Genomic DNA, 20,931 nt, shown 5'->3' with positions numbered 1-20,931 from the left:
CCATATCTAATCCATCCCCAAGTCCTGTAGGTTTGTCTCCCAGGTATCTCTCACATCTACCCACTACTGTCTCCATTGTCACCATTCTGGAGCAGGCTGCTACCATCTGTGGCCTGGACTACTGCAACAATCTAACTTGGCTCCAGGAATCCACTGATTCATTCTTCAACCGATCCTCCAAACTGCAACCAGAGAGGATTTAAAAAAAAAATTTTTTTTAATGTTTATTTCTGAGAGAGACAGAAACAGAGAGAGAGAGAGAGAGAGAGAGACAGAGTGCTAGTGGGGGAGGGGCAGAGAGAAGGAGACACAGAATCTGAAGTAGGCTCCAGGCTCTGAGCTGTCAGCACACAGCCAGATGGAGGACTCAAACTCATGAACTTTGAGGTCATGACCTGAGCCAAAGTCGTATGCTTAGTCTGAGAGACCCAGGTGCCCCAAGAGGATCTTTTTTATCTGATCCAAATATGATATGGCCCATCTTTCCCCCATATTACTGTCAAAACACAAAAAACACTTAAGCTAAAACTTAAAAACCGAATGTTTTCTTGCCAGGCAAGGAAACAAGAAATCCTGCCTGGGGCGAGGCACTCAGAAGTACCAGAAAGAAAGAACACACAGTGTTCCTACTAATTAGGCATCAAAAGCTAGCACTCTGGATTGAATAAGATGAGTCTGTAGGTCTTTACATAATTGGTTAAAACAAGTAGTCCCATTCTTTGTTCATTATTAATCAGATAAGAGTCTTCAATTAGATCCAGTAAGGATCTTATGTCTTGGGTTGGTGGAGAGCGGGTGTCACTCAAATTCACGGTCCTTTATGAGCTTCACTTGCTTAGAATAGCTCAGGTGAAACACAAAAGTCAGTTTTAATATCTCCCATGCAAGTACTGCTATTTGAAGAAAAATTTCCTTTCACATTACTCTTTCATTCTTACTCCCAGTATTGCAGGCCTCTCATTATTCTGTGACCTGATTATTTTACTCCCCCAGCCCAGTCATGGTCCTCGTTAAGCCCTGTCCACACTGGGCTTGTCTCTTCTCTCAGATACCTTGTACTCCGTCTTCCTGGGTTGGTAAATACTGTTCTCATCACACCACTACTGCTTTAGCTTAGTTAAGTAGGCATTCTTAAAATTTCAGCCCCACTATCATTTCCTAGCAGTCTTCCCTGACCCTTCAGTGCAGGTAAGACTCATTCATTATACACCTGCCAACAAAACTTGTTTTTTCGTCCTTCAGGGTACTTACCTCAGCTTATTTGATTCTTGGTTTTAGTTAATTAACATCTGTCTCCTCTCCTTGACTGAAAGCTACCTGACAACAGGGATTGCATTTCCTTTTGCTCACCATTGTGTCCATCAGTATCTTCTCAAATGCCAAATAGAATTGGTGCTTTAAATAAAGTGGTGCTCACGTAGGAGGATTAGGAGGAACTTAACAGAGGACCGCGGGGGAGAAGGGGGGAAATGGTGGGGGAAAGGGAGAGAGGCAAACCATGAGAGACTCTTGAATGCTGAGAACAAACTGAGGACTGATGGGTGTGGAGGGCGGGGGGAGATGGGCATGGAGGAGGGCACTTGTGAGGATGAGCACTGGGTTTATATGGAAACCAACTTGACAATAAACTATTTGTTAAAAAAAATAATAAAATAAAATAAAATCTAGGTGTATGACAAAAAAATTTTTTTAAATAAATAAAAAGTGGTGCTCATTATCTCTTGAATGAATGAATGAATGAATGAGTGAATGAATGAATGAATTGACAGAGGGACAAATGGATCTACCTTTACTAGCTGGAGTTTGGGACTATAAGCAAACAGAAGTAAAGAAAATTTTATGAAAACCTTATTGTTCTTATTTCACAAGGTTTAATTATGAAGATTTGAAGAAATTAAATCTGTAGTTTAAATAAAGCATTTGGTAAGATAGGAAAGGAAATGGGGAGAAAAAAAGAAAAGACACAGAATCTTCAGTTATTTCCTTAAAGCTGCCATTAACTTAGGCTCTTGATAAATCACTCGTGGACCATCCTACCACCCATATTACCTTATGCCATCATTCTAAGTCCCACCCTCAGGCACACAGTGATTCTACTTCAGTCTATAGCATCAGCCTAAATTCCCAATTTAATTATTTGTTGTCAGTCGATGTCACAATTTAGTGTTAATTAAATGTAGCTCTCTCTGTCCTTGTGTCTTTTGTTTCTAATAGCTGTAGCCTTTTTCTAACCAAAGCCCATTCTCTAAAAACAGCTTCATGTAAATACGCTTTCATTAATTTAGTGATGATCTGATGCAAATAGACTTAAGAGAGAAAAAGGATGCCTGAAGGTATATATAAGCACTAATGAATGACACTAAACCAACTGTAAAACAATTGAAGCTCAAGATGCTGTCCGAGTTTATAAAATATTTCCTTTAGAAAAGTATGTTATTATAAGAGGAAATTAGAATACATACTTTATGAATCTATCATCCTCTAATACTATTGTTATAGTTGGGCACATTTTAGAAATTGTATTATTGCTACACATAACAGATTAAATCCAAGTTTATTCCAGCTCTCTCCTGAATGGTAGTATTTTAGTCCATTTGGGCTGCTGTAATAACATTAATCACACTGAGTAGCTTCTACACGACACAACTTTATTTCTCACGATTCTGGAGAATGGAAATCTGAGATCAGAGTGCCGACCCCGTCAGGTGAAGGTCCTCATCTTCTTACGGACCTCTTCTTGTGTCCTTGTGTGACTGAAGGAAGCTCTGTGGGGTGTCTTTTATAAAAGCACCAATCCGGGGCGCCTGGGTGGCTTAGTCGGTTAAGCGTCCGACTTTTCGCTTAGGTCATGATCTCACGGTTCATGGGTTCGGGCCCCGCGTGGGGCTCTGTGCTGACTGCCAGCTCAGAGCCTGGAGCCTGTTTCAGTCTGTGACTCCCTCTCTCTCTGACCCTCCCCTGCTCACGCTGTCTCTCTCTCTCTCTCTCTGTCTCTCCTAGAAATAAATAAAAAACATTAAAAAAATTTTAAAAAAAAAGCACCAATCCTATTCACGAGGGCTCTACCCTCATACTTAACCATGTCTCAAAGGGCCCATCTCCAAATACCAGCATATTGGGAATTATGATTTCAACATATGAATTTGGTGGGGAGGGACACAGTCAGACCACAGCAGACAGTGTAGGAAGATAGCACACAAAGGCAAAGAGAACAGAAGAGCCAGACAAAAGTTTGGAAGCTGGAAAGAAAATGAATGGTGCTATTGAGTTAGCAGGCCAAATATAGTATAAACTTAAGCTTAGAGGAGGAAGATAAGCATCAGGATGTTTCTTACTCTCCCCTCAGGACCCCAGAAAGATTTGGGAATTAGAGGAACCTAGAACTTTCCAAGGCTAAGGACTAGAGAATTTGTTGAATGTTAAATAGCAATGAGATTTCCGGACCCCATCCCCAAGGAAAAAGGTGTGTTTTTCTTTCCCACCCTGGCAGAGATTACTGTCTGGGAAAGTTAAACCTAAAGAACTCTGGTCTTGGGTCATCAGACACTGCTAAGGGCAAAGGTACCATAATTAAAACAGAGAAATTAACTAAAAGTTCATATATGAAATGGTAATACCCAGAACTCCCTTCCCCCATTTGACTTCCAGAACATTGGCAGCTAACTTTATAACCTCCAAGGCAAGAAACTGGAAGAAAGTAATCCACCCAAAAGAGATAATCTATAGAAACTATCACTTGAGGACCCTTCAAAGAAGGGTCAAGTTGCAGACTATTTGATTATGTTCTATAAATGCCACTCAAAGAACTTCCCCAGAAGTTCTAAACACCAGGGGCAATAGATGATGTTTATGACTATTACATCTGCTATTTACAGATAATATGGCAATGCTGTAAACTTATTTTTATATAATTTAATCTGATAAAACCATATCAATAGTATCTCCTTCTATTAATGATTTTGTTCCTTAATTTCAATTAAATTCACCTAAACATGCGCTTGAAGTACACAGGCATGTAACAATTACTTCCTAAAATGAACTGAGAAGTACTGTGTTATCATCCTTCCCCATTAATGAAAGATAAAGTAATATGGAGCCCACCTTTAAACAAAAACCTGAGATTCCTACCATTAACATCAATACAATGCTGAGCTACTTCTCATTCTGTTTTACTTTTTGTGAACTGTGCTATATATTGAAACCTAAAAATGTTGAAAAAACTAAATTATACGCCTACATGTATATAAATTATATAATTATTCACATGGTGGATTATTATAGAATATTACCAATTCATTAGCTACAATAAACTTTTTTTTCCAAAGAGTTATATAAAACACACATGGAATTACTTCATTTTTAGTGTTTCCCCCCACAGTATAAATCATTTTTCTTGCCTAAGATATCACTATCTCTCCAGCAGGCTAATCCCAGGAGGTTTAGCAACCACAATTACTACATTTAAATATTCCACATATCTGTCAAGACTTAAAAGAATTCTGTGGTGTCAGTTTAAATATAAATATATATAATTCTAGCTAATCATCACTTAAGGCGTTTTTGAAAACCACATTACTTACTGCTGCAAAAGTCAGTGTTACACTGTCTATGTTGTGCAGTGTGCTATAGTCCCACTCTCTTTATTGATTTATTGGTTAAGAAAATGTCCATACTGATTCGGCCAGACATAAGTGTTCTCTTTATCCAGAAAATGCATAGTTTCTCACTGAGGTAAACTTGTCAAGATCATTTCATCTAATCGTTGAAGAGAAAAGAACACCAGAAAAATTACTCTTGTGCTTTACATAGAGCTCAAAGTGAGGTGGGAAATCTCACATAAATATAGTATTTCAAGAAAATGCTAGCAAAACATATTACAAGCTTTTCATTTGTTTCCTCTGCTTCTGAAGGAAACCTTTATATTTACCAGTGACCGCACTAACGGTCAATAGCTTTCATTCTTCTTTTGCCTTTTAATGTAAGTGCAGATTTTGTGCATTTTGTAATTTCATCTTATAAACAGCTTCAATGACCCTGCAATGAAAATCAAGCATTTTGATGGTATGGTAACTACAGCTACATAATTTTACACTGGGATGGGTCAGAGGGTTGCTATATTTACCTTTAAGTTAGGTCTGTTCCTGTGTCTGTATTTATTTATCCTACTTGAATAGCGCTTACAGTGAAGATAAAAGTGTAATTATTTTTACAACAATGAAAGAATCAGGGTGCCAGAACCTAATATCCTAGTGCCCAGCAACCATAACTAGCACCACTGAATAGCACTTCAAGGCTTTTAATCTCCATGACAACCTACCTTGCGTTATTCAATAAAATACCACTTTGCATGCATACAAACATATTCTTTATGCACACAGTCTACTTGTTAATAAATATCACCTGCACTGAACACCAAAAAAAAAAAAAAAAAAAACCATCGTTTTAAATAACTCTGAGTTCTCCCTGTAAAACTAATTAACTGAACTGAGAAAGAACCTAATTTATATCTTTACATCTATAGCACACCTACATAATGAGCCAACCAAAAGACTTTCTGAAATAGAGGTTGAAACCGATCCCTTCTTCAGTATGGAATGCTATGAAGGCACTACCCCCAAAGCCCACTTGGGTGCTATATCAGTAATACTTTCTTGTGATGAGTAGGTCATTTCACTTGAGACCTAGTTGTTGCTGATGTTCTTCCATAGGAAAAATATGCTGCTACAGGCTTACGTTTTCTGTTTATTCTCTTATTCATTAAGGACAATTCTCTAACTTTTAGGGTAAAACTGACAGGTTTGTTGATTGTTCTGGTTCTTGACATCTCCTTTGAGACACAGATTTTTTTTATTTTGCTCCATAATATATATATTGCAATCAAGAGTAGGTCAGGAGGGGCTCCTGGGTGGCTCAATCGATTGAGCATCAGACTCAATTTCAGCTCAGGTCATGATCCCAGAGTTGTGGGATCAAGCCCTGTGTCAGGCTCCACACTGAGCATGGAGCCTTTTTAAGATTTCCTCTCTCTCTTACCCTCTCCCCTGCTCACACATGCACACTCTCTCTTTCTTAAAAAAAAAAAAAAAAAAAAAGAATAGATCAGGAAATATTGGAAGAGAAAACTTGATACTTGGAGGGGGCGGTTTTCCCTGCCACCCTTGACTTACAGATAAGGAGGCAGAAGGTAAAAGTAGTTTCTAAAATAAGATTTGAAAGTCTCAAAAAAAACAAAAACAAAAACAAAACAAAACAAAAAAACAAAAAAAAAAGATTTGAAAGTCTCTGTTGATTTGGTTTACCCATATTTCATTTTTCAACAGAAACAGAATGGGTTTATTGCACAGAACCTTACTTTCTTTATAACTTGTCAGTCTAAGGTGGCTTCTGTGTAAATCTGAGGAGTATTAGAAGAGAAAAATCTTGGAAATCAGAGAACTTGATACAATGTGCAGACCACTGAAAGTTCTGTCCAAGATAGATCACAATATAGTTTTTATATACCCATGTGGGGTATAGAGATTACTTAAATAAATAGAACTTAAATGTTGATATTTGAAAATATATATTTGGAAAAAATATTTTGAATGAACCTATCTAAGAAAACAACTTTTAAAAAGACACTTTAGTCCCAGCTTTCCTAAACTAAAATAATGTGGAAGCAAAACCTGATCTTGACTTCTGTCTAGATAACTTCAAATAGGTTGTGCTCATACTGTCCACAAGCCTTTCATTTTGCCTTTGCCAGCAGAGGATGGCAAGTGTGTCTACTTTACTGTCTTCTCTGTCACACTGGTATTTTCAGGATCCTGAGGTTCACCCCACTCCTTACATCAAGCAGCCAGTACAGAATCAGAAAAGCAATTATGTGGATAACCCAACAAACATTTTATTAAAATAAATCAACTTATTTTCTTTGAATTATATAAAACAACCAATTTCAATAACATTTTTATTGTACAGTATGACTAGATTGTTTTTCATGAATTGACTGGTGATTTTGGCATATAAAAAGACTTTCAAGTGTAGTAATTATTATATGACAATGGGAGACAACCAGGCAACCTGTTTTTCAGGATTCTGAGGGGTGAGTCAAATAGACAGATTTTATCAAATGTCATGAATCTGCGGTTATTGGGATTTGAGTAGGTCTCTAATGAGTGGCTTTTTTTTTTACACGAGAGACCCTGTGATTAGTCTTTGAGCTCCTTGAGAGTCAGCACTGTGTGTCTCTCCAGTGTTCTCTAATTTCCTGAAGAGTGGCCACCACATAAAAAGTAACTCCCAAATGTCTGTTTAATCTAACCAAATTAAATTCCAAGTAAAGTCATTTTCAAGCACAACATTCTAATCATTAGGTTCTAGCACATTTTTTGCTTGATATTGGGTTAGAAGTCTTCTGTGTTTAGAAGATTTAAAATTGGTCCACTTAAGCAATTTCCAATCGCTTTGATAAGTACATTAAAGCTGAGTATCACCATTTCTATTTTTGTGTCTTTAAATATTGCCATGAATAGTAATAATGCATCCTCAGCAGTAGCCCCTCCCCCTGACACTACCAGGGCGAGAAAAACACTATACAAAGACCCAGTAGCTCTGACTGGGAATAGCTCCCACTATTTTTAAGTGAATAGAAGTCTTACAAAATGTGTTCAACAGAATAATTTTTATGAGCACAAAAGTCCAAAGGAAACATGAAAATACCTTATCTTCAGGAAAAAATAAAATCACCCCCCCTCCAAAAAAAGAACAGCATTCTATTATCTGAAAAGTCACCAAAGAAGAGACTTGAGGTGATTAATTTTGTTACTTATTCTAGCGGCTCACAAGACTTCTGTATAATCCAAACCTCACATACAATTAAATGTCAACTTACCTTTTCTGACTTAAACCTCAATAAGACTAATAGATTTTTTATGTAAAGAATAAAATAATTCTGGGGCCTTTTGTGACTTTGTTTACAAGTGAGTCAAAGAATTGCCAGCTGTACTTGCTTATCTCATTCCAGAATTCACTACCCCAACCAGCCAGCAGTTTAATTTTTTCATTTCTAGTGAGTCCTTCACCAAGGTTGCCTGAGATTGGGTTTTACCAAAATTAATGAAGTATAAGGGCAGACCTGCTCCAACTCTTGTGTGTCTGTGGACTTTCTAGTTGTTGATAGAGCTAACTGATTACTCCTGAAGTTTATGTAGAGATACTAGTCATATAGAGATATGGTGTACTGGTAAGCAGATTTTCTAAAACTAAAATCGCATGCTTAATGTTGCTAATTTCCATGTTGTAAATGCTCCCACCTTGGCTGATTTCAAGCTGCCAACATGAGATCACTGATCAGGAAGTTGGAAAGAGATCTACATAGCCTGCTTCCCTGACCCAATAAGAGTCCATTCCAGCAATCCACAACCAGTTGCTGACTCTGTCTTAGGGATTTTTTTTTTCCCTAATTGTAAAGGTAATTGGCATACAAAATTGGAGATTATTAATACTAAAATGAAGAGAAGAAGAGAGCCTCCACTTCTAAAAACCTGAGATAGTCATTGTTAATATGATATATGGTACTAGTGCCTATCACTACATAATAGTGATATGATAGTGATAGTTACATAAGTAACCATCATAGTCAATGATCATAACTAAATAATGAGGAATTTTGAAATATCTATATTTATTTTAGTGTACCTTTATGGAAACCATAGAAGTTTCAACATATGTTCAAACTGGAGTCACTCCTAATGGGAATATCAGGGAAAAAAGGGCCTGGAACTCAAAAGGAAAAGGAAAGAAACTGGCTAAGGATTAGTGGAGGATTTAGTAATGAACTCTTAGATAGTTAAAGCTGAAAGAAAAAAGGCTCAGAAATTACAACTGTATTCGTGCATCTGTTAGCTCAAGGGAACTGAAGATAAAGGAGGAGCTAAAGACATGTGCTTTGGCAAGATACTATTAAGCAAAATATTGGATAACCTCAGATACTGAAGAGCAGGCTTGAAAAACATGAGCCCAGCTAGGCTGAGTTAATTAATTAGTGATAATTCAAGGATTTTTCCATCTCAACCATCCAAATAACTACAGATCTCTGATATCAAAAACATGACCCTAAGAGTGAGAATTGACAGTTCTGAGTCGTACTGTCACAAAGAAAAACATGATGCTCTTATTATTAGTATTATCTGCAACAAAGCAAAACAAATTTACAAGTATTCTGTAAAAGAATGCAGAAGAAAGGAAATCTTGAAGAGCAAAATGGTAATAAAAACATGATAAATTTAAGATGTACAAAATAGCATTGATATTTTCCTTATTAATGGTACTGTTTTTTTGTTTTTGTTTTTTAGTGAACTAAAACACATTTACAAAGAATTCTATAGAGTCATCCGTAATTAAGTTTCACTACCTATAGCTCTGATCTATGGAGACTTTTTAAAATTTAGTTTTCATTCTTGAACACTGCCTTTACTTATTTGACTTAAAATATACTCTTTCTTAGCCTAAATGTCCATCAACTGATGAATGGATAAAGAAGATGTGGTTTATATATACAATGGAATACTACTTGGCAATGAGAAAGAATGAAATCCTGCAGTTTGCAGCAACATGGATGGAAATGGAGGGTATTATGCTACATGAAATAAGTAAGAGAAAGATAGATATCATAAGTTTTCACTCATATGTGGAACTCGAGAAACTTAACAGAACACCATGGGGGAAGGGGAAAAAATTAGTTACAAACAGAGAGGGAGGGAGGCAAAGCATAAGAGACTCTTAAATACAGAGAACAAACCAAGGGTTGATGTGGGGGTGGAGGAAAATGGCTGATGGGCATTGAGGAGGGCACTTATTGGGATGAGCACTGGGTGTTGTATGTAAGTGATGAATAACGGGAACCTACACCCCAAACCAAGAGCACACTGTACACACTGTATGTCAGGCAACTTGACAATAAATTATATTTTAAAAATGTGATTACTATGCTAAAATTTTTTAAATATATATACTCTTTCTTGAGGCACCTGGGTGGCTCAGTCATTTGAGCATCTGACTCTTGATTTCAGCTCAGGTCATGATCCCAGGATCGTGACATTATGTCCCACATAGGTGTCTGCACTGAGCATGGAACCTGCTTAAGATTCTCTCTCTCTGTCCCTCTCCCCTGCTCACACTCATGCTCTCTCTCTAAATACGTATACACTCTCCTTTTGCACTGATATGCTTTTAATAGTGAAATTAATAATTAATTGTATAGTATCTTTCTAGATTTACACAGCCTGATACTAGCGATTTTTGTAAATAAACATTTAAGTTTAACATGCATAGAGAAGAGTACACAAAAAGTTAAGTATCCAGCCCCATGAATTATTACAAAGAAAATATATCTTTATAAATAGCACCCAGATCAAGAAATAAAAATTTAGGGGCACCTGGGTCACTCAGTTAGCTAAATGTCAGATGGTTGGTTTTGGCTCAGGTCCTGATCTCACAGTTCATGGGTTCAAGCCCCACATCAGGCCCTGGACTGGACTTTCATTGGAAGTGCAGAGCCTGCTTTGGATTCTCTTTCTCTCTTCCTTTCTCTTTTCCCCTTCCCTGCTCGTGTGCTCCCTCTCTCTCTCTCTCCCTCCCTCTCAAAAAATTAACTAATTAATTTAATTTAAAATAAGAAGAATTTTATTCAGTGGATAAATGGCATTGGGAAAACTGAATAGCTTACATGCAAAAGAATGAACCTGGACCACTTTCTTACACCATACACAAAAATAAACTAAAAATGGATCGAAAACCTAAGTGTAAGACCTAAAACCATAAAACCTATATGCAAGACCTACAGCTTCTAAAAGTACACAATTGGGACTACATCAAACTAAAAAGTTTTACATAGCAAAGGAAACCATCAACACAATGAAAAGACAACCTACTGAATGGGAGAAGATTGCAAATTACATATCCAATAAGGGGTTAATATCCAAAACAGATAGAATCCAAATTGTTTATTTTTGCTTCCGTCTCCTTTTCCTGCAGAGACATACCCAGAAAAATATTGCTAAGGCCAATGTCCAGAGTTCACTGCCTATGTTTCCTTTTAGGAATTTTATGGCTTCAAGTCTTACATTTAGGTTTTTAATCCATTTTTAATTTATTTTTGTGTATGGTATAAGAAAGTGATCCAGTTTCATTCCTTTGCATGTAGCTGTCTAGTTTTCCAGTGCCATTTATTGAATAGGCTATCTTTTTTCCATTATATAGTCTTTCCTTTTTTGTTATAGATTAATTGACCATATGAGCATGGTATTATTAAGGGTTCTCTTTTGGTTCCATTGATCTGTGTTTCTATTTTGTGCCAGATCATGTTGTTTTGATTATTGCAACTTTTTAATACAGTTTGAAATCTGAGATTGTGATAACTCTGGCTATGTGATTTTTTTCTCAAAATTGCTATTGGCTTTATGGGAGTGGATTTTACTAACTGCTTTTTCTCCTGAATATGGATCATATTTTCCTGTATTGTACATCCGGTGTCTTTTTATCATTTACTGGACATTATGAAATTCTGGATTCAGTTATATTTCTTTGAAGAGTATTGACTTTTGTGCCAGCAGGTAGTTAACTTGGCTACACTTAGATTCTCTGCCCAAGTCTTTCCTTTTCCGGGGGCTACTTTTTTAACCAGGCACACTAGAGTATCTCTGGGGCATGTACAGTTTAGTGGACAATCAAGGATTTGAGTGGAATTTATATCCTGAGGTTCCAGATCTCTTCCAGGATGTCCCCCCTGATCTTTTGAGCTTCTCTGCCAGCGAAGAACTCTGTCTTCTTTTACCTTAAGCCAGTAAAATTGAAACTTTGTTACCCACAGTCTGATATAGATTAGGATGTACCCTCAGGCAAAAGTGCACATTCCCAAATCTCACTAATTACAGTTCTGTCTTTCAAGGGTATGCTTCCTCCAATACCTGAGTCCTTTCATGTTCCTCAGTACTTTTAAAAAGTTGGTTGGGGGGTCAGGAGAGGGTGTTAAATATATCTTGCTCATGTATATTATAATCGTTATCTGCAAGATTATGTTGGCTAAGTTACTCTGCTATTTCTAAAAGCCTAAGTCTAATGTATATTTTCATATTCTTTTTCTTCCAATTATTATTATATCACCTGGCTTTTTACATGGATATTTACTATATGATATGTTTTATGTGCTCTGATAGGTGTATTCATTGTATCCGTTGGTTATCTGGATTCAGAGTCTTTAATTTGAACTTCGCATGAGAAATGTAGAGGCTTTCAAGTCCTCACATTAGTCTGTGCCATCAGCTCAGTCTATAAAACCTGGCAAAGCATTATTGGAAGGTAAAAATAACCATCATTTTATGTTATGAATCCAAAATGAATCTCTTAATGAATTCAACTTAACAACATAATTTAATTTAAATAATAGTACATTTATAGTCACAATAACAAAAACATTTTCTTGTTTTTCTCATTAAAATTTTTTTCATTCCTTTGATTTTTTTTTAAAATTTTTAATGTTTGTTTAATTTTGAGAGAGAGACACAGACACAGAGCATGAGCGGGGGAGAGGCAAAGAGACAGGGAGACATAGAATCCAAAGCAGGCTCCAAGTCTCCAAGCTGCCAGCACAGATCTCGATGCTGGGCTCCAAGTCATGAACTGCGAGGTCATGACCAGAGCCAAAGTAGGATACTTAACTGACTCAGCCACCTAAGTGTCCCTCATTCCTCTGATTTTTTAAACATTGAGTTTTTTAAATGTTTATTTATTTTTGCGAGAGAGAGGGACAGATCATGAGGAAGCAGAGAGAGAGGAAGACAGAATCTGAAGCAGGCCTCAGGCTTTGAGCTGTCAGCACAAGTTTGAGCAGGACTCAAACTCACAAACTGTGAGATCATGACCTGAGCTGAAGTCAGACACTCAACCAACTGAGTCACTCAGGTGCCCCTAAAACATTGATTTTTGTTCTACACATGTATCTATGGAGAAGTGTTGTTTTTCTGCCTTACTTTTACAGTCCTCAGTAGATTTTGCTATAAAAGCATTCTGTAGTGTTTTATAGTCTTTGAGGTAAAAAGTTCACTTTTCCACAGATCACATTAAATTTTATCCAAGAAAGATTCAGCTAAAGTTTCTTCATTTATTTATTCAGCAAAAGTTTCATAAATGTTTATTACCTATAAGGCACTGTGTTAGGCACAAGGGATACTGGAATAAATAAGACACCATCCAGATCCTCCAAAGACTCATAATCTATTAGGAAGGTCAGAGAAGTAATTAAAAATGACAAGTTAAAATGAGTGCTACTGGCAATAAATATTTTAAAAATGATAAATTCACAGGAAGGATTTAATTCTGCCTGGAGAAACCTAGAAAGTTTCCCTTGATAAACAGAATACTTTAGACTCTCTTGGTCTAACTTTTCCTTACAGTCTGCTTGAAATAAAGAGTACTTCTAGTTTCAAATCTACATAAACACAGTTTGAAAACGCTTTCTCCCACATCCTGGAGGCCCCGTTTAAACAAAATGCTGAGTTCATGGACCATAAATCTCACCCAAATGTGGCCATTCTTATATAAATGCTTAATCTCTACACTTTATTTTTTTTAATTTTTTAATGTTTATTTCATTTTTGAGAGAGAAAGACAGAGGGTGAGTGGGGGAGAGGCACAGAGAGAGAGAGATGGAGACAGAAACTGAAACAGGCTCCAGGCCCTAAGCTGTCAACACAGATTCCGACTTGGGGCTCAAACGAGATCATGATTTGAGCTGAAGTCGATGCTTAACTGACTGAGCCACACAGGTGCTCCATCTCTGGCACTTTAGTGTGAATGAGCATCAGACAATGTGTGAGGGGAGTGTGTATGGTGTAAAACACAGAGGATGAAACTCAGAAAGAAATTAAAGCCCCGGAAAGTTAATTATTACACTATGTGTCCTACTCACATAGATTGTTATTTATGGAAGTCAGCTGCAATTTATGGAACTATTTATAAACCCAGTTAGTATTTTATCCATCCTCTCTTCTTCTTTTGCCTTTTTTTCCCTGTTATCTGCTAGTTCCTTTCTTTTCTTATTTCTCTTCTACCTTACCTATCTCCTCCTTTTCAAATTTCACTATCCCTCTTTTCATTTTTCCCTCATCTTATTTATTTCCAGTCTTATTTTGAGCTCCTCTTCTTCACCCACTCAAGCACATGTCTTTTTGAGGAGCTACCACAATTTTTTTTAAATTAACTTTCATAAACTAAGGATTTCCTTCTTAATTGGAGAGAGACAGAGACTGAGGGGGAGAGAGAATTGTTTGCATATTTTTTTAACCTAGAGCATTGTAGCTCAATATAATAGGCACATATAGGGGCGCCTGGGTGGCTCAGTTGGTTAAGCGCTGACTTTGGCTCAGGTCATGATCTCATGATTCATGGGTTTGAGCTCACATCAAGCTCTGTGCTGGCAGCTTGAAGCCTGGAGCCTGCTTTGGATGCTGTGTCTTTTGCTCTCTCTATCTATGCCTCCCTACTTGTGTTCTGTCTCGCTCTCTCGCTCTCTCTCAAAAAAACCCAAACATTTAAAAAAATTAATAGGAACATATAAAAGGATACTATTTTAATTGATTTTATGATCAGTATATGGGGGAGAGATCCAGGTTTTCTTGTGCCTAAACCTAAATAGTACAAAATTAAATACTAAAGCATATATTTGTTTTTAGGGAGAGTAATCAAAATAATTTACAAGTATTAAAAGTTTACAAATGCCATGCATATCTCAAACATCAGAAAAATAATATTTTTATGAATCAAAATTACTTGACACACCTCTAAGACCATTCCTCCCTCCCACACACATCTTTTGGCTTCATGTTCTTTGATTCTTCTTCATATAGCAATGATTTTACAATAGTGTCTGTAGAAATAATAATAGTTTTACAACAAGTTTGTTCCCTACAAATAGGAATAGGAAATAAGTTCTATCGTATGCAATTCCTATTAATAAAGAAAAATGACTGGCACATATGTAATTGTAATCATTTCTGTTCCATTATCAAACATATTTCTGACAGGAGAAAAATTGATTGGAGTCAGTGAGAATCAAATCCTATGATTTCCCACATATGATGATTGAAAGAATTTCCCGCAGATAGTTCTGCTCAATATGATTTCTCATTACAATTTCTCCTCCACTACCTGTATGTTACTGGTGGTAGCCTGCAATGTCAGTCCCAAGCAGAGGAGGACTGTAGACTTAACGAGAAAGGGCACTGAAGGACTCTGAACAGTACTTTTCTCATCTAACATTTCAAAGAAAATTGATAACAAGAAATTGAACTGTCCTGATGATTTACTGAGAATAGTTTACCTGTAGCAACACACTACTGAGAATCTACCTAACTTCTCAGAGAGGAAACCATTTTCATTCTGAGGAAGGTTTTTATTTTTTATTTTTTTAAACAATGTTTTGATGTCAGCAGAATTGTGGAAAAACGGGTAGTCTCCAGTAATTCCAGGTAATACATTTTGCCTATTTCCCCCCCTCTCCTTTGCAAATTCTGCTGTCAGGTAACAATTAGCAATTAACGCACACCAACCTCTAAATGACTGAGAAGAGCATGTCTCAATCTTTGGTCCTGGAACACAAATTTCTAGCAATGTTAATAGCTGTTGTATGTTTTAATTATGAAGTTCTTAATCTTCGAATGGTTCTTTTTAGTGTTTTTTTAATGGGTATTAAATGGGTATTTAAAATGGATGAGAGATGGGGCGCCTGGGTGGCTTAGTCGGTAAAGGTCCGACTTTCGCTTAGGTCATGATCTCGCGGTTCGTGGGTTCGAGCCCCGCGTCGGGCTCTGTGCTGACTGCCAGCTCAGAGCCTGGAGCCTTTTTCAGAGTCTGTGTCTCCCTCTCTCTCTGCCCCTCCCCTGCTCACGCTGTCTCTCTCTCCCTCTCTCTCCTAGATATAAATAAAAATATTTAAAAAAAATAAATAAAAATAAATAAAATGGATGAGAGAGAGTGAGTGAGAGAGCAAGAAAGCATGTGAGCAGGGGAGGGGCAGAGAAGGGGAAAGAGAATCCCAAGCAAGCTCCACACTCAGTGCAGAGCCTAATGTGGGCTTGAACTCATGACTATGAGATCATGACCTGAACTCAAATCAAGAGTCAATGCTTAAGTGACTGAGCCACCCAGTCACCCTTCTTTTATATATATATATATATATATATATATATATATATATTTTTTTTTTTTTTAATTTTTAAGAGAGAGAGAAAGCATGGGAGAAGAAGAGAGAGAATCCCAAGCAGGCTCCACACTGTCAGCACAGAGTCCAATGCGGAGCTGCATCTCAGGAGCCATAAGATCATGACTGAAATCGAATTAGACGTTTAACTGACTAAACCACCCAGATGCCTTTTTTAAAAGATTTTTTAAATGTTTTCTATCTCTTTGTTGAGGGTCTCATTTAGGTCCTCCTTTCTTTTCTCAAGTCCAGTGAGTATTTTTATGACCATTACTTTAAATTCTCTATCGGGCTGCTGGCAAGGATGTGGAGAAACGGGCACCCTCTTACATTACTGGCTGGAATGTAAACTGGTGCAGCCCCTCTGGAAAATAGGGTGGAGGTTCCTCAAAAAATTAACAATAGAACTCCCCTATTGCCCAGCAATAGCACTGCTAGGAATTTACCCAAGGAATACAGGAGCCCTGATGCATAGGGGCACATGGACCCCAATATTCACAGCAGCACTTTCAACAATAGCCAAATCATGGAAACAGCCTAAATGTCCATCAACTGACTAATGGATCAAGCAGATGTGGTTTACCTATACAATGGAATACTACATGACAATGAGAAAGAACGAAATCTGGCCATTTGTAGCAACGTGGATGGAACTTGAGGGTGTTATGCGAAGTGAAATAAGTCAGGCAGAGAAGGACAGATACCATATGTTTTCACTCATATGTGGAACAGGAGAAACTTAACAGAGGACCATAAGGGAGGGGAAGGGGAAAAAATAGATAAGGAGAGGGAGGGAGGCAAACCATGAGAGACTCTTAAATACTGAGAACAAACTAAGGGTTGATGGGGGTGGAGGAGAGGGGAAAATGTGTGATGGGCATGGAGAAGGGCACTTGTTGGGATGAGAAATGGGTGTTATATGGACACCAACTTGACAATAAACTATAATAAAAAATAAATAAGTAAATTCTCTATGAGGCATATACTTATCTCTGTTTTGCTTAGCTCTCTTGCTTTGATTTCGTCAAACTCTTCTTTCATTTGAGATTTACTCCTCTATCTCCTCATTTTATCTAATTCTTTGTGTCTTTTTCTATGTGTTAAGAAAGTGAACTACATCTCTTGCTCTTGAAAGCAGTGGCCTTATGAAGAGAAGTTCCTGCAGTGTCCTGCAGTGCAATGTCCCGTTAACCCAAACCTTGTGTTTCAGGAGTGTCTCTTACGTGGGCTGCATGCTTCCTACTGTTGTGGCGAAGCTGAATTTGCCTTCAGTCCAGTCGTCTGCAAGGATGTTCTTTGCCTGTGGTGGGCAGGGTTTGGTCCCTGTGTTATTAATGGGCCAGTCAGGGGCCTCCTGGGCTTGAGTTGAATGAGATATATTATATGAAATGCTGCACACTCTCTCTTCTTTGAGAGTCAAAAGATATATTTGTATGTTAAAGTCTTTGTAAACTTTGCATAAGTAAACCTATTTAAGTTTTTCCCAAGTTTAAATGAGCACAGAATCACACACACACACACACACACACACACACACACACACACATCCCATTTCTAGTGAGTGTGTACTTGTGTGGTGGGGGGGGTCAGTGGAACAGCTATGGAACTAGTAGTGTTCATTCTGTGGACTGTGGAAAATGACCTCTCCCAAAGACATCGAAACCAAAGCTAAAAGAATGACACTTCAGGTCTGGAATTTTAGGCATATGGAGACAGTAGGCATTCTCATAGCTGCTAAAATCATATCAACAGATAGTCATTTGTCGTTTTCAGTATGAAGACCCTGATCAAGCCTACTGCTATGTCATTAATTCTAAAAGGATATGGCCAGTAATTCAGTCCATCTGATTTCCCAGACCTTGGGAATATCTGCTTCAGTGTAGCACACAGAAAAGCTATAGCAGATTGGGCATATTTTGAGCCACAGGCAAAAATTCTAAGTTCAAGTACTTATTTGATTTTACTTGCCAGTTTTCATGGCATGTGTGATATTTTTAGCTGACTACTGATAGTCACTAAACCCAACAATAGTGTATCTTTTACATGAGAAACACACTAGTATTTTGACAAAGACTCTCTCCTTGACCAAACTTTAGTCAGGCTTCCCTGAACTATTTTTTTTTTAATCTTTTATTTATTTCTGAGAGAGAGAGAGAGAGACAGCATGAGCAGGGGAGGGTCAGAGAGAGAGGGAGACACAGAATCCAAAACAGACTCCAAGCTCTGAGCTAGCTGTCAGCACAGAGCCCGATGCGGGGCTCAAACCCACAAACTGTGAGATCCTGACCTGAGCCGAAGTCGGACGCTCAACCAACTGAGCCACCCAGGCACGCCTTCCCTGAACTATCTTAACAACTAGACCTCAATCTTCAAGCTTCCCTGTCTAACTTTATATCACTCAGTTTTAGCAAAAACCCTTTTAAATCAGTTTATCAAGAATTTTCCCCTCCCAATGTCTGATCACCCTTAATATCTGATCGAATTCCCCATCCCCCGTGTGATATCTGATCACCCATGCCTGCCTTTGGCAAGAATCCTATCAAGTCGGTTTAGCCAGAATCCTTCCTCATTGCTAATGTTTCCTCTTAGTAATTTTCTGTCCACTGACCCCTACCCTGCTCCTTGGCTATAGATCCTCACTTGCCCGTGCTGTATTTAGAACTGAAACCAGTTCTATAGCGAGGTCCTCTTGCCATATTGAGACAGTTCCTGAATAAAAATCTGTTTCTGCTGCTTTAAACACTGCCCAAGTCTGGCTTTTCTTTAACAACATGCAAGCTTGCAATATTACTTTGCAGCAGAAAGTAATGAACACTTGCCTCAACTTGGGGGAGACTTATTAAAAGTACTTGAGCTTACTGAAAAATTTGACAGCTTTAAAACACTACGTCTTCTGTTTAGCTGTAAAACATATATCTGATTGCTACTAGCATTTCCAAGCTTCCTTTATGAATGAAACACTGCCCCTCTAGAGAGTGAGAAAAAGGGTTCAGATTCCAGGCCCATGTTCAGTTCTTGGCTCCTCCACCAAGACTGCCAATTAGAGCATTTTGTGATATGGACATCTGTCCACTGGACTGAGACCAGCTCATTTCACAAAATAGTTGTCAAATGGTATCAACTTTCTGTGGCAACCTTCATTGGATTCAAAGGCATGCCCTTGGAAATTACATGGCTTCCTCTCCTATCACTAAATCCTTTCAATACTCAGAACTTAGGCACCCTAATTTTCAAAGCTAACTAATTATAAAATCAGAAAGCCATCCTTATTTCTTTTAATTCATGGAAATTTTATTAATGCTCGCATTTATTATAGAAAAATGATCCCCCTAACCACATTTTATTCTTGGAAATCTTGGCATGTTTCAAGTCATTTTGAAATAAATTTATGTATTTAATATTGTTTTGATGAGTGCTCTTTGAGCGCCTACTACCTGTTAGGCAGTGATAGAATGCTACCAGTTTCCTTTTTTTCCTGAATATAGCTGCTAAATAGCTGAGAAATTCATTTTATCTCTTCACCATAACTAGTTTTTTTTTTTTTTAATTCAGTATAGTGCAAGATAAGAAGAGCAAAAAGTTTTACAAGAGGAAAGGTAATGTTTGAAGTTACATTAGTTTGAAGGCAGTTTAGTTTTTCAACTATATATAATTACTTTGAAGGGGAAAAATCATAAGAATAGCTTTATTGTTATATTTTTGCCAGTGGGTGTGTGAAGTGATTTAACTTACAGGTAATGATTATGTAATTGTATTGATACAGGGCATGCAGCCTACCAAGCTTAGTGAATCATCCAGACTGACAAGAGGAGGTCTAAAAATTCTACCTGCTTCTTTTCTGTTTCATTTCACTGCCTTTACAAAGGTAAGGAGTCTTTCTCGCAAGTTGGAGAGGGCTGTGGTAAAGTGAGGCATCAAATCTTCAAGATCACAGAAATCAAGACAATTCTTTGGTATAATTTAAAAATTAATTGGGTGGTGATGCAACTACCGAACCCAAATGATGACTATGCCATAAGGGATACAATGCAGATGGTTGCCAGAAGCTACCTACCCTTCAGAATTTAAGTTTGAAACTTGACAAAGCTGATCTAAGGTACAAATTAATCTCACTGAACTGTTCCATATTGTCTGTCCCTATTTTACCTCTTTAGGACACATTTGTTGCATAAACCTAACCATTTATTTGGACAGGAAGAAGCATCCCAAAGTATAAAGGTCTAGTGGAAGCTCTGTATCCTGAGGTAATTAAAATTTCTATTTTTGCAGCCAATGGCCCCTGCAACCATAGATGATTAAAAGTACAAAAATTTAGATCTGAAGATTAATTGTGCCAAGGACAATGCTTGACCAAATGTAATTAGCTGAATTTAGATAAATTCGCAATCTGGCTTTCTTTAACTTGAATAGAAAAATCACACACTTCATTGAACATGAATGGTTTTGAAAATGAACATTTGGATTATATGTGAGGATATTTTCCCAGAATAATAGGCTCAAGATTTTTCAATGTGCTAGGTAGAAGCTCTTTGTTGGCCCAAAGACTATATTAGCCTTCTGTTTTTACTCTCTAGTTCTATTTGCTGATTTTTGTTAATATTTATAATAACAGAAATAGTAGGTGAGGGAAAGCAGGAGAATAACAGATCCATTTAAATCTTTACTCTTTGTTTTTTCAGTGCTTCTTGTTCTTT

The sequence above is a fragment of the Hyaena hyaena genome, unplaced genomic scaffold (assembly GCF_003009895.1).
Source record: "Hyaena hyaena isolate Hyena2069 unplaced genomic scaffold, ASM300989v1 scaffold_291, whole genome shotgun sequence".
NCBI lineage: Eukaryota > Metazoa > Chordata > Mammalia > Carnivora > Hyaenidae > Hyaena > Hyaena hyaena.
Note: the sequence above shows the minus strand (reverse complement) of the source record.